The following is a 15,268-nucleotide window of genomic DNA, read 5'->3' on the forward strand; positions in this document are numbered from 1 at the left end:
GATGGAATAGCAAGTGGTCCTGGCATTGAGTTCTGTGCCCCCAAGTGTGGAAGAGATGTTGGAGAGGACACAGTGCCTGAAAAATTCCACGTGGGCAGAGGGCTAGCAGTTATTGACAGGATCTAAGGACTTGGAAGCATTACCTTTACTGTACCCCCTTGCTTGGGTACTACATAAGACCCCTAAACTATAGCATCACCTGGGATAAGGGAAAAGAACAAGAATGACATATTGTTTTCCCAAAAATCTGGTCAAAGGAGGGCTCAGGGTCAGAAACTGAGTTCCAAAAAGAGTCACTATTCTACTCAAGGCTGTAGTAGTCAGCTAAACTTTGATGTTCATCTTAGTTCTATCTTGTTGGTTGAGGAGTTACCATCTGTGTGGTAAAGAGGAGATCAGCACCTAGTAGGGCCATGAAACTAACCCCCATCCCCACCCCTGTGGGATGCTGGGTTCAAAAAATAGTTCCTGTGAAGCCTTTGCTAATTTCTTGGCACCAGAGTCTTCAGACAAGATAAACTAGATTATTGGAAGGATGTTTTCCCAGAATAATGTAAAGCCAAATTACAAGTGGTCAATATGAATTACATTTTCTATCTGGTGAATAGAAACATCACAAGTGCCATTTGAGAGTAAGTGGAAACCAGTGGATCAGAAAGGAATGGTCCCTGCCATACATTACTGGCTAGCTATAATTGCCCTCTCCCCTTTCTTCTTATGGTGGCATCTGTGCTGAGTTATGGACAGGTTTTTTTCAAACAGAAGAGCACATCTATCAATAAAAGGTCTAAATTGAGAAGGGCCTGTATTTTGATGGGAAGCAGACTTAAATTTGATTTTCTAATTTCTGAGATTTGTAAAAGTCATACTACTTCATAGTTGTTTAGCAAATGTTTGACTGAAGAAGAGGACCTTTGCAGAAGGGTTCACATCTGAGCAGGTTGACGGGCTAACACACAAGGCTCAGAAACAAATGAAGAGGAGCAGGCCACAACTGAGGGAGGTACCTGTTGATTTTCTTAAAGGTGGATAGATGTGTGTGGTGGTGGGAGTAAGGTGACATTGAGAAATAAAAGGAAAAGGGCACAAGTTTGTAGTTACCATCTCAGTGGGAGTTGGGACCTACAAAAGCTTGAAATAACTTGGTAGCTTTTGATAGTACCCTTTGGTGGTTATTTGGCTGTACTTCCTGTTTTCCCCATGTGCTGTGTGTGTGTGCTAAGTCACTTCAGTCGTGTTTGACTCTCTTCGACCCTATGGACTATAGCCCGTCCGGCTCCTCTGTTCATGGGATTCTCCAGGCAAGAATACTGGCCGTGCCCAGCGATCCACGTCTTATGTATCCTGCATTGGCAGGCAGGTTCTTTACCACTAGTGCCACCTGGGATTCTACAGGAAAAAGGAACTATCTTCAGGGACAGTGAGGGAAGACAGAGTTTGGGAGACCCCATCCGTTCTGCAGCTAATTTGGAATGCAGAGACCTTTCAGGTAAGGTAGTTGCACTATTTGAAAAAAATCACATCTTGCTCTTTCAATTTTAGCTACAGGTGGAATAGCTGAACCTCATAGTCCTGAATTTAGTTCCTCAGAGTCTCCCTCCCTTGTCAAAAATGGAAAGGGGGTGGATTTATTAAGGGCACACACGGGTCTGGTTTCCTTATATTTTCTGGCAATACTAGGATTAATAAGTGACCTTCAAGACGAAAGGTGCAAAGACAAGAAACAAGGGCTTCAAGGTCTCCCATCATTCCACTCCCTTTGGACTTTGGAAACCTCAGTTAAATTTATTGATTTTTTTTTAAGAGCTGAAAAAGGCTGAGGTTCTGAGGTGTACAGTACGAAAAAGAAAATGGTGGAGAGGAGAGATTAGTACAGCTCTGTGATGGGGCCCCGAGGTTGGCATTTGAAAATATTAGCCTGGCATTTTCCACACACCCTCCTACCCTCAGGGCATCCTACTAAACCTTGAAGGGCATTCAGAAAGAAATACCGCCCTTTAGGAGTTTTCTTCTGGGTCTCTGATACCAGATGCAACCTGAGGGACTGAAAATTTCAGGCGCTCTGGAGTGAACACACCTGGGTTAAAGATCTGACTCTTCCATACATAGTTGTGCCAACTTGAACAAGTCATGTCCATTCCCCGCCTCCCCCCGCCAAGCCTCAGTTTCCTCCTCTGGAGAGTCAAGATTGCTCACGTGAGAGTGATAGAAACAATTCTGTATTGCAGTTGATACAGTGCAGGAAGCAGTTCTTAGATAAAGTCACTGCGTGGAGGTTAACCTGCTGTGAAAGCTCAAAGAAGGTAGCAGTCACTAACAACTAACTAGTGAATCTGGGAGGTGGACTGCAGGAGACGGTGAGAGCCAGCCTCACCGGGAGGTGACCTTTTCGCATGCGCGCAATCTTGGAGCCCGGCAGAGCAGCGAGGGGGAGTGGCCAGGTTTCTGAGGGGTTGCTATGGCACCGAGGGGCCAGGGGAGGTTAACTGAACCCTTAAAACATTATTCCCTCCCCCACCCTCCGCTGCCTCGGCCGAGGGCCATTGTTCCCGGCAAAATGGTGTCAGTAATCCCCCTCTTGGACAGAGGCCTAAGTAAGGCTGAGGTGGGAGTGGGACTGGAGGTGGGAACAAAAACTACAATTCCCAGGGTACACCGCACCCGCCCGCGAGGCGCAGGGCACGTGCCCAGGCCTAGCGGTTACATGCCGTCAAAAATCCGTTTCATAGCTTCCCTTTTCCATCCCAGCTTTCGTGGTTGCCCAGCCCCCGCGCGCGCGCACTGCGGTCCTGGAGGGTAGGGGGTACATACTATGGCTATTGCCGTCGCAGCATAATCGGGAGACCGGTATTTGTAAATGTGTGCTTCGACTTCTAATCCCGAAGCCGGCAGGTATGGGTCTCGCGAGAAAAGTCGAGAGTTGGAAAAAGGGAGTTAGGGGTGGCGGGTGAAAAGATGCTGGCGAGTACCACATCTCGGCCGAGCGACCGCATTTAAAGGCATGTAGAGAACTGAGAATGGGCGGTGGGTATCTAGGAAGAAGTGTGTGCTTGGATTTTCTTTTGAAGGGAAGAGGGTAAAACAGCCGTGGAGAGCTTTTGAACACACAGGAGATGTCACGCGTGGCTCCCCACAGATTTTCTTTTTGGAAAAGAGCGAAGCCTTTCTCTTGACGAGCATCCCTCTCTCCCGCTGCGCTGAGGAGAGTGGGAGAGGAGTGCGCACGCTCTAGTTGGGTAGCCACTCGGCACCTCGCTGCGATAGGGGCACTTCGGAGTTGGGGCTGCTCCGTCTGCTTTCTCCGCCCCTCCCCCCTCCTTTCTTCCCCTCCCTTCCTCGCCCCCCTCCGTCCCCCTCTCTATCTGAATTCCCTGACAGGAGTACGCGTGCGCCTGCTCAGCTCCCGGGCAAGCGCGAGCTTGGGCTCGTACCCCTCCCTTAACCCCGCCCTCTCTTTACCTACCGGCGGTAGCTGGCCGGGTGGGCTCGCGCTGAGACGCTCGCGCGCGCACGCGCACACAACGCGGAGCGGAGCGCGAGACATCTAGGAGGGGAGTAAGAAGCATCTGAGGAGGCGACAGAGGAGGCGGTGTGTGTGTATCTGCGTGTTCTATGGTGTGGCTACTCGAGGGTCGAGCGGAGGCTTGAAAGAGGGCGAGGGAGAAGCGAAAAGAGTCTCCCTCAGCGAGAGCCTCTAATCTGGTGAGGGTCCCGAGCTGGCCGGGACGGTGGGAGTGAGGGAGGAGGCCGGGGGGCGTGTCTGGGATCCGGCTGAGAGATGAATGGGCCGGGGATGAATGGAGGGGAGGCAGCGGCGACCAAGAGTCTGTTCAGAGTAAGCGCGTTAGTGGGGGGCGGTTTGACCGAGGCAGGGTGATTGCAGTCGCCGAGACGTGTGGGACGAGGCCCGGCTCGGGTCGTTAAGAGTTGTCGGAGCTGCTTTCGGTGTGAGCCAACAGGCTGAGAGGAAAATTCTGAGGGGAAAAGTGGGGAAGGGTAGGTTTGAGGTTGAGGTACATTTTTTTTTTTTTTTTTGTCTTTTTCGTTGAGGAGTGACAACTTTGGGAGTTGATGGGAGACTAGGGGATGGGGGGGGGGCGGGAAGGTGAGGCGGTTACATGAGGGGACCGGGTGACGGTTGACAAACTGATCATTTAAGTGAGATTGGAGCTACTGAAAGCGAGGATCGCGTCGGGTTTTGGAAGTTGAGTTTCAGTGTATGAGGGAAAGTGAATTTAATTTAGAGATTCAGTTGATGTGTGAAGGTCGACAAGACTGTATTCATGTGGGGAATGCTGCTGGATGTTTGTGTTAATGGGTTAGGTTCAAGGAGATTGAGAGGTGTTATTTGGGAACGGTGTGTTCTGTGACTGATCGGATGGGAAGGAGATGGTATGGTGAGGTTAGTATGAAAGTGGTGTGGTGTACTGTACTGTACGAGGTTTTGTCTAGTTAAGAATGGTGAAACATTTACGTAGTGGGTTGTGGGTGGATAACCTGCACGTGTGTATCTCCCTATCTTGAGACTTGATAGATCTTGTTAAAATGAGATTGAATCCTCAAAACAGATGCAAGTGGTATGGCTATTACTTCATAAGAGTTACTGTGGACTGAAGCAATTGTATGATAAGTAGCCTTTAAGTTGTGGAAATCTTCTGTATAGTGATGATTACACTCAATTTGGGGAAGCATTGTTACCTGTTTTTCATCTGTAGTAAATTGTAATACCAAGAGAACTTTTAAAGAGGTCTCCATATATGACAACAAAGCAGTAGATGTCTTCTAGACAGTCTCTGTCGTTTGGGTTGATGAATTTAAAAATTGTTTTAAAGTCGGCATTCCAAAGGAAAGATACCTTGCATTAAAGGATAGCTAAAATACCTATTTTGAATGCTAAAATAATTATATGTGATTTTTTTCCATTAATCTGAATTTACCTTGTTTGAAAATTGACACTTTTTGGCGTGAGTTTAAATCACTGCAGATTACTTGGACATGCTGTTCTCTAAATTCATATCTTCTGGTAAGGATGTCTTGTGATGGTCTCATTCTGTTCTGGGTCAAGATTAATAGTTTATGGGTTTCCAACTTTTCATGCTTACTTTTTACATACTTTAATGACATATTCATTTATCTTGGAAATATTGCAAATTTGAGAACTTTCCCATGCCCTTTTTCTTTTATTCTGCTTTGATGTTGGAAAGAGTGTAATCCTTGTTTTGGCTACCCAGAGTTTAAAAAGTTAATACTTCGTTCATATTCTCTTTGATTAAATGAATACTTAGTATACTAAGCAGTAGAATAAAAGTATAAAAGCACCATGAAAGCCTGGAAATGTTGCACCAACTCTGGCAGGCAAGCTGGTCTCCCAGTTTCAAAACTAGATGTTCCTGGAGTGGAAGAACATTCAAGTATTGAGGCAGGGAGTGTAAGCATGGTATATTTGGAGAATGGAATGAGATAAGGCTGGAATCTCAGGTTGAGGCTGAAGTGAAGGACTACCCTGCAGAGTTAGGAGCCTTTGACTATTTACCAAGGAGTGAACAGCATAAGCAGATTTGTGGTGTTCATTCTCTGGCTTTGCTTCTGATCCTGCCCCCCTCCCACCCCAAATCTGGAATTCTCTCTCTCTCCCTCCCATTAAGTTTTAATTCATTCTTTTTATACTGACCTCTGTCATTATTCATGAAAGCCTTTCCTGATCCCCCATTTTTCCTTTTCCCAGCATCCTCCATCAGGCTAGGTTAGGTGCCCCTCTTTAGTGGTCCTATCACACCTTGTACATATTTTTATTACTGTACTTCTTTTGGGAAGCAGGCAGGAAAGTTATTTTCCTTTCCTGAGAAAGAAAACAAGGCTCAGAAAAATAAGACTCACCCTAGTAAGTAAGTGGTCTATCCTGGAGTTCTGACTTCTAGGCCAATGTTGATCCCTGTATCACAAGTCTACATTCATTGATGTAATTATTCTATAGTGTTTTAGGAGTTAAATTTTTGTAATGTGGACTTTACCTTTCTTCCCTAGGGGAATTTTCTTTCATTTAGGTGTCTGTCACTTAGCCAGGAAATGATAAAGCCAGTGGTTGCACAGAATCAAAGTAGTCAGAAGTAAAGATGAGAACTGTTATATTACTATTAAATTTCCAGTCCAGTAATTTACTTAAAAATAAGGGAAGGCCTACATTTTTGTGTGTATGTTTGTGTGTGAGGGGGGAGGGGTAGTGTGTAAGAAAAATCCCTTCCTTCCTCACTCTCCCATCTTAGTATAAGTAGACCAACTCTGTTTGCAGATATACTTGATTATGTCTCTTGGCTAAAAACCAGAATACTTTCAGAGGTGTGGGTCTTTTCCATTTTTGTTTGAGATCATAAAATTTATGGTACTTTTAGGATATATTTGATGACTGTAAAGAACATCTATAAAGGCATTCATACAGAAATTCCCAAAGCTTCAAAGTAGAATTTGATGCCAGTTTTTAAAATTTTTATTTATTTGTTTTATTTTTTGGCTGTGCTGGGTCTTCGTTACTTTCTCATTGTAGTGAGCAGGGGCTACTCTACGTTGCAGTGCAAGGGCTTCTCATTGTGGAGACTTCTCATTGTGGGGCACTGGCTCTAGGTGCACTGGCTTCTGTAGTTGCAGCATGTGGGTTCGGTAGTTGTGGCACACGGAATTAGTTGCTTTGTGGCATGTGGAATCTTCCTGGACCAGGGATCAAAGCTGTGTCCCCTGCCAGTGGATGGCCAGCAGATTGCCATCCACTTTGCCACCAGGGAAGTCCTGATGCCAGTTTTAATTGTTTTGGTAGAGCTTCTTATGAGGTATTTGGTTTGGAAAATGTTGAGATTAACTTACTGCAAGTGTACCTTTATTGCCCCTTCAAGGAATATATTATTTTTTTCATGAACTTTTTAGAAAATAGAAATGAAGAAATCTTCTGTGTTTTAACCTTATAACTTTCTATTGTGATAAAATTCACATAACATAAAATTTACTGTTTTGGAGTGTACAATTCTTAATTGCATTAAATACCTTAATAATGTTGCATATATAGTTCCAAAACATTTTCATCACCCAAAAAGGAAAGCCTATGCTCATTACGTATTCACTCCCCATTCCTCTTTTCCCCCAGTCCTTGGTCACCACTAATTTCCTGTCTTTATGGATTTGTCTATTCTAGATATTTCATACAATATGTAGCCTTTTGTGTCTGGATTCTTTCACTTTGCATATTTTTGAGATTCATTCTCATTGTGGCATGTATCAGTACTTCATTCTTTTTTATGGTTGAATAATATTCCATTGTGCGGATATACTACATTTTGTTTATTCAAAATGGACATTTGGCATTTTTCTCCCTTTTGGCTTTTGTGAACAATGATGTGTGAGTATTTGTGTACAAGTTTTTGTTTGAACACCTGCTTTCACTTCTTTTGGATATGTACAGGTATGGTAATTCTATGTTTAACTTGTTAAGGAACCATCAAAATGTTTTCCACCATTTCCACCTCCAATGTATAAGAGTTCTAATTTTTTTATATCTTCCCCAGCATTTGTTACATTTGGATTTTGTGTTTGTGTGTGTGTGTGTGTATGTGTGTGTTTTATGGCCATCTAGTGGGTGTTTTGTGATATCTCATTGTGGTTTTGATTCCCATTTTACTAATAACTAGTGCTGTGGAGCATCTTTTCATGTGCTCATGTCTATTTAAATCTCTTCTTTTAAGAAATGTCTAAGTCCTTGCTCATTTTTACATTTGGTTATCTTTTTATTGTTGAGTTGTAAGAGTTTTTATAAAATATATTGTCAATACTAGAGCCTGATCAGACATATGATTGTAAATTTTTTCCACTCTGTGTTTATCTATTTTCCAGTTTTATTGAGATAAAATAATGATTTGATTTACAGACATCATGAAATGATTACTGTAGTAGGTTTCAGTTCAGTTCAGTCATTCAGTCGTGTCCGACTCTTTGCAACCCCATGAACTGCAGCACGCCAGGCCTCCCTGTCCATTACCAACTCCTGGAGACCACCCAAACCCATGTCCATTGAGTCAGTGATGCCATCCAACCATCTCATCCTCTGTCTTTCCCGTCTCCTTCTGCCCTCAGTCTTTTCCAGCATCAGGTCTTTTCAAATGAGTCAACTCTTCACATCAGGTGGTGCACACCTATCATCTCATACAGATACAATGTTAAAGAAATAGAAAAAAAATTTTTTTCCTTGTAATGGGAAGTCTTAGGGTTTATTCTCGTAACAACTTTCATGGAGACTTCCCTGGAGGTCCAGTGCTTAAAACTCCACGCTCTTAATGCATGGGGTACGGGGTCAATCCCTGTTTGGGGAATTAAGATCCTGCATTCCGCGTGGCATGGCCAAAAAACAAACCAAAAAAGTTCATGTGTGACATACAACAGTACTAATTATTTTTTTCCATATATTATTATTCTTTTTTAAAATTTTAATTTATTTATTTTAATTGGAGGCTAATTACTTTACAATATTGTATTGGTTCTGCCACACATCAACATGAATCCGCCGTGGGCATACACGTGTTCCCCATCCTGAACCCCCCTCCCACCTCCCTCCTTATTTTTTATCATGTTAAATATTATATCCCTGGTGGTGGTGGTTTAGTCACTAAGTCATGTCCGATTCTTGCAACCCCATGGACTGGGAACCTACCAGGCTCCTCTGTCCATGGGATTCTCCAGGCAAGAATACTGGAGTGGGTTGCCATTTCCTTCTCCAGGGGATCTTCCCGACTTAGGAATCGAACCCAGGTCTCCTGCATTGCAGGCAGATTATAGCCCTAGTGCTTATTTATCTTATAACTGGAAATTTGTACTTTTTGACTACCTTCAGCTAATTCCCCTTTCCCCTACCATCACCTCTGGTAGCCACAAATCTCATCTCTATTTCTATGAGTTTGTTTGCTTGTCTTTGAAGTATAATTGGCCTACAACACTGTGTTAGTTCCTGGTTCACAACATAGTGATTCAGTATTTGTATATATTGCAGTATGATCACCAAGATTAAGTCTAGTTCATCTGTCACCATACAAAGATATTAAATAATTATCAACTATATTCCCCACACTGTACATTTCATATGTGTGACTCATTTACTTTGCAACTGGGAGTTTATACTTCTTAATCATTCTCACCTATTTCTCCCCTCCCCGCAACCTTCTCCCCTCTGGCAATTTGTTTTTGGTGTCCGTGACTCTGTTTCTGTTATGTTTGTTCATTTGTTTTGCTTTTTTTCTCTGAATTATTTCACTTAGCATGATACCCTCTGGCTCCATCCATGTTGAAATGGCAAGATTTCATTATTTTTATGGCTGAGTAATATTCCATTGTGTGTGTGTGTGTGTGGTGTGTGTATATATATATCTATATCTATCTATCTATTTATCTATATATATACATACCTCATCTACTTTATCCATTTATCTGTTGAGGGGCTCTTAGGTTGCTTCCATATCTTGGCTATTATGTATAATGCCATAATGAATATAGTGGTGCATATTATATGTTAAAATCAGTGTTTTTGTTTTCTTTGGATAAATACCCAGAAATGGAATTGCTGGATCGTATGATACTTCTATTTTTAATTTTATGAGAAATCTCCATATTGTTTTCTATAGTGGCTGTACTAGTTTACAGTTCTACCAACAGTGCATGACGTTTCCCTTTTTTTCCACATCCTCACCAATGCTTGTTATTTGTTTTCTTTTTGATAATAGTCATTCTGACAGGTGTGAGGTGATATCTCATTATGGTTTTAATTTGTATTTCCCTGATGATTAGTGATGTTGAGCATCTTTTCATGTGCCTGTATGTCTCTTTTTACTTTCTTTATAGTGTTTTTTGGTGCATAAAAGTTTTGAAATTTGATGAAGTCCAGTTTATTTTTTTCTGTTGTTGCTTGTGCTTTGGGTGTCATATTTAAGAAACCACTGTCAAATCCAAGATCATGAAGGTTTATATTTTCTTTGAAGAGTTTTGTAGTTTTTGGCTTTAATATTTAGGTCTTTCATCCATTTTGAGTTAATTTTTGTATCTGGTATGAGATAAGAGTTCAACTTCATTCTTTTGCATGTGGATTAACTTGAAGATTTTTAAACTATAAAATACATAATAGTACTATACATCTATGTTAAAGCTATTTGTGGTGATACTTAATCACTCTTGGTAGTTGTGGGGAAGAACTGTTTTTAAATGCATTTTGAAGGTCATGTCTTGTATTTGAAGTATGGGGATTCTAAAACTCTTTGTGAATCAATGAGACTTTTATGATCAGGAAACTTCAGTATGGCAAACTAGATGATCCTTATGCTGCTGGGGCTGCTGCTGCTGCTGCTAAGTCGCTTCAGTCGTGTTCGACTCTGTGACCCCATAGACGGCGGCCCACCAGGCTCCCCTGTCCCTGGGATTCTCCAGGCAAGAACACTGGAGTGGGTTGCCATTTCCTTCTCCAATGCATGAAAGTGAAAAGTGAAAGTGAAGGTGCTCAGTTGTGTCTGACTCTGTGTGACCCCATAGACGGCAGCCCACCAGGCTCCCCCGTCCATGGGATTTTCCAGGCAAGAGTACTGGAGTGGGGTGCCATTGCCTTTTCCGATCCTTATGCTAAAGTTACATAAGTGATTATTTCCCCCTTTGTTTTGTTTTTTGTTTTTTTTTGGCTACACCTCATGGCTTGTGGGATCTTAGTTCCCTGTCTAGGAATTGAACCCTCACATTCATCAGTGAAAGCATGGATTTCTAACCACTGGACCACCAGGGAATTTCCCATGAGTGATGTTTTATGTAAAGAATATTATTGTGGTTTTAAAATTGTTTGTGTAGGGTGAAATCTCTACTTACTGGGGAAAAAAAAGTAGATTTAGTTTTTAATTACCAGAAATTGATATTAGGTTTATGCTGAAAGTAATTTATGTGTGTGTGTTGTATAGCTTATGTTTGTGAGCCAACTTCTTGATGAAAACATTTAACAGTTAGTACCGTGTGGAGACTTTTTACTTGTAGCTTGGGCTACATTCATCATATATTATTGGGATAATGTAAGATTATTTGAGTTTGGTTTCTTGTAAAAATGAGAATTAAAATTTAGCACAGCACAATTCTTAAACCTCAGCCTCTAGTTAAGTATAATTAAAATAGAGACAGTAATTAGAATTTTTAAATTAGAGGATGTGTTTTAATACAAGAATGAAAAATCTGCTTAATCAGTCTTAAGATCTATAAGGTGCTAGTTCAGCTCATTATATCCACTGCTACCCAGAGAATAATTTTTGTCCTGCTGGGCAATTGTGGCATTTCCATTGAATTCGTCTTTGATGGTGTCTTTCTGGCAAGAGAAAAAGCTCTTATTGAAGATGTGTATTTCATTTGCTAAGGAATGTTTCAAATATGCTGATAACTTATTCTGAATCTGTGAGTTACAGAATATGATTTACCCAATGTACATGTAGGTTCTACCATTCATTCAACAAATATTTATTATGTTCCTCCTGTATGCCTGGATTGATGTGCTGAGGATGGATGAAAGGAAGCAAAGCAGGCAATGGCCCTGCTATCTTTGAGCTTACATTACAGTGGAGGGCAACATATGGTCAGCAAATATTTCAGAAAATAAATGCTAAGAAGAAAAAATTTTAAAGAGTGTTGGGGTGTTGTGGGGAGCCTCTGGCTCACATGGTTATTTTGTCAGGCTTCTTTGAGAAGGTGACTTTGAACAGAGATCCAGATGTTAAAGAGTATCCCTTCTGGTATTATTTTGTTAAATTGTTAGTTTATCCTTTCTAAAATAAAGCTTTCGTTTCTTTCTCTTAAATGCTCTTTTTTTTTTTTTTTTTTTTAGTTAACTGCTTTTTATTTCTAAGGGGGAAAAAAAAAGAAAACAACAGGTACATTCCTTGTGAGAAGAGACAATGTTCCCGAATAGAACTGTCGGAACTGTCATTGGAGTAGGGGTCAGCCTGGATGCTGGTCTTGCCTTAGTATAATCTTTTGCAAGTCTGTATGTTTCCTTATTTGTTACTAAACAAAAGCACTACCTATTTAGCAGGGTTTCTTTGCAAATTAAATGAAACAATATACTTTGTAAATTATACAACTACATGTGAAATGCAGTGTATCCTATTCATCTATTTTTGGAGTCAATTTAGACATGTTTTCTGACCAGTTTAAAGCTTTTACCAGTCCCTCCCCATCTGGTAAATTTTAGCACCAAATGTCTAAACTCATCGATTAATCAGAAGGGGTTGGGTTCTTTGAAAGTGGTAGTGTGGTAAAAATTATGTTGGATTTGAAGCTAGAAAACTTGGGTTCCAGAATTCTGCCTTTACTTACTAGCTCTGTGACAGGCAAGACACTAAACTTCTTTGAGCCTTCTTAATTTTCAGAATTCAGGCAAATACCAAGTAGCTCTCAGGGTTGTTGTTAGGAGTAATGAGTTAAATAGATGAACTTCTTTTGAAAACTGTAAAGCGAGATTTGATAAACTTTCTCCATAAAGGACCAGATAGTGAATATAGCATTTTAGGCTTTGTGGGCCATGGAATCTCTTTTGCCACCACTCAGCTCTTCTGTGTAGCAGTCATAGATATATATAAATGATGAAAGTGGCTGTGTTCATAAATGCTATTCATGAACACTGAAATATGAATTTTGAATAATTTTCATGTCATGAAATACCATTTTTCTTTTGATGTTTTTCAACCATTTAAAAATGTAAAAATCTTTCTCAACTTAGCTGCTTCACAGAAACAGGCTGGGAGGTAAGGTAGGTTGGCCTGAGGGCTGTATATAGTTTGGCTACCACTGTTGTGAAGGATTAAACTGAATAAAGTGGTAATTAGGGATTAAGGGTAGGTGATTGGTAGATAGAGATTGTTTAAGGAAGATGGAGATGATTTAGATTCTTTTTCTAATGTGGATCCAGAAATATTTTCACATAAAATGAGCATCTTTAATTGAGGGAATGACCTTGCCAAACAAAACTGGAAGATGGAAATGAGGATGAAGACAGTTATAAACTCCCAAGGGCTGTGATGTGGTTATCTAATGTATGTATCTGTACAGTTCAGGATTATGTATAGTGTGTACATGTGGCTCCAAATTATGTGTGGCCCTATATTGATTTGCCAGGTGGCGCTAGTGATAAAGAACCTGCCTGCCAGTGCAGAAGACGTTAAGAGATGGGGATTCTATCCCTGGGTCAGGAAGATCCCCTGGAGGAGGGCATGGCAACCCACTCCAGTATCCTTGTCTGGAGAATCCCATGGACAGAGGAGCCTGGTGTGCTAGGATTCATAGTGTCACAAAAAGTCAGACACAACTGAAGTGATTTACACACACATGCACACACACACACGAGTGGATTTGGGAGTCAGTTGCCTGGGTTTAATTTTGTCCTTGGTTTTTACTAGCTGTGTAATCTTAGGAAAGTTTAACTTAATTTTTTGAGCCTAGTTTTCTCAGTTGTAAAATGGGAATAATTTTATCTTAAGATTCTTACGATTACATGAGAAAATGCATGAAAGGACTTAGAGTGCTTAGCCCAAAGCATTCAGTAAGTGTTAACTGAGAATATTTATTTGGATATAAGTTGTACATACCTAATTTGTTTTGTCCTTCCTTCAGTTATTTTAAGAAATTATAATATCTTTAACTGGTTCTTGGTACAGGTTATTGATGGACAATTCTGCTTTTATGAATTAAAATAATACAGAGGTAGATTAAAACCTTCAAGTCCTCCTTTACCCAATTTCCTGCCCTCCCAGTGGGTAATCATTATTAAGAGTTGAATATGAACTTGTACAGTCCTTTTTCTCTGTATTTACATGTATATGTATGTGCATATGCAAATAAAATGTATTTTTTGACTTATTTTTTTCCCAAAGTATATGTGTTAAGGCTTTCATGTAAGTATATGTATGTTGACTTTGTTCTTTTTAAAGGAGACATAGTATTTCATACTACATGCTTCTTTAACCACTAGAATCAGTTTAGAGCATATCCTTCCAGTCTTTTTAATATGCATTTACACATATATGAGTACATTTAGAAACATAAAGTTTTGTTTGTTTTTATATATGTGTGTGTATATATATATATAACATATGTATATATGATATATAGATATATGTGTTGTACAACTTACTTTTCTTAACAGTATATATATATGTGTGGGAGACTTTTTATACATCTGTATAACCATTTCTCAGTTTTTAAACAGATGCATATTATTACGTAGTACATTTTTATTTCACCTTTCTCTTATGGATGAATATGTAAATTTTATTCATTTTTTTGCTGTTACAAACAATAAAAAGCCCTTCAGTAAAAAAATCCTTGTACATACATATTTGTATACATACAGGAATATTTGTCATGTAAGTACTAAGAAGTGGAATTGTTGGATGACAAGTATGCACTAGATATTTGGAATTTGCCATATGAAAAGGCTATTCCAGTTTATTTGTCAACAGTGCATGGTGTGCTAAATTTCTCACACACTCAAAATGTGATAGTAACAGATAATGTAATTTTCTCTCACCTAATAGACAAAAAATGATATTGAATTGTTTGAATTTGCATCTCCCTGCTTACTAAGGAGTTTGAGCCATCCCTCTGCCATGCATGTATTGTCTATTTATGTTTCTTATTACTGATTTTTTAGTTCTTTATATATTCTGGATATTAATGCTTTGCTATGCATGTTGCAGATGTTTGCTTCCAGTCCCAGTCTGTTGCTTATCTTTTAACCTAGTTCATGGTCAAATGGCCAAATGTATTTTTTTGTCATTGTTATTAATGGTCTTCCTATTTTTATCTTTTTAAGAAAGCCTTTCTTCAGGTTAGAAATATATTCTGCCATATTTTTTAATAGTTACATAGTTTTTTTTTTTAATGTTTAGCTCTTTAATCTATCCGAAATTTATTTTTGTGACTGGTTTTAAGTGGGCTTTAACTTCTTCCCCCTAAATGGATAGCCAGTTATTCTGACATCATTTATTATGCTATCTATTCCTCATAAATTTGAAATCTATCTTTACCACGGAGTACCTTGCTATACATACATGTGTCTGTTTCTCTACTGATTGTTCTCCATTAGTCCAGTTGTGTATTTCTGTGATGAAAGCACATTGTTTAACTTACTATAGCTGTAAGTATTATTTGGTAAGGCAAACTCTCATTGTTCTTCAAGATTTTCTTGGCTTTCCTTGTACTCTTTTCAAATCAATTTGTCAGT

General features: G+C 40.0%; 1 protein-coding gene across 1 annotated transcript in view; it reads left to right on the forward strand.

The window, feature by feature from the left end:
* Positions 1–3,478: 3,478 nt before the first annotated feature.
* WNK3 (WNK lysine deficient protein kinase 3) overlaps positions 3,479–15,268 on the forward strand; it is a 188,214-nt gene continuing 176,424 nt past the window's right edge. The window contains 1 exon segment of the mRNA XM_070366298.1: positions 3,479–3,702. The gene's annotated coding sequence lies outside the window, so the exon portion shown is untranslated.

This window comes from Bos mutus, chromosome X (genome assembly GCF_027580195.1).
Source record: "Bos mutus isolate GX-2022 chromosome X, NWIPB_WYAK_1.1, whole genome shotgun sequence".
In the NCBI taxonomy this organism is placed as follows: domain Eukaryota; kingdom Metazoa; phylum Chordata; class Mammalia; order Artiodactyla; family Bovidae; genus Bos; species Bos mutus.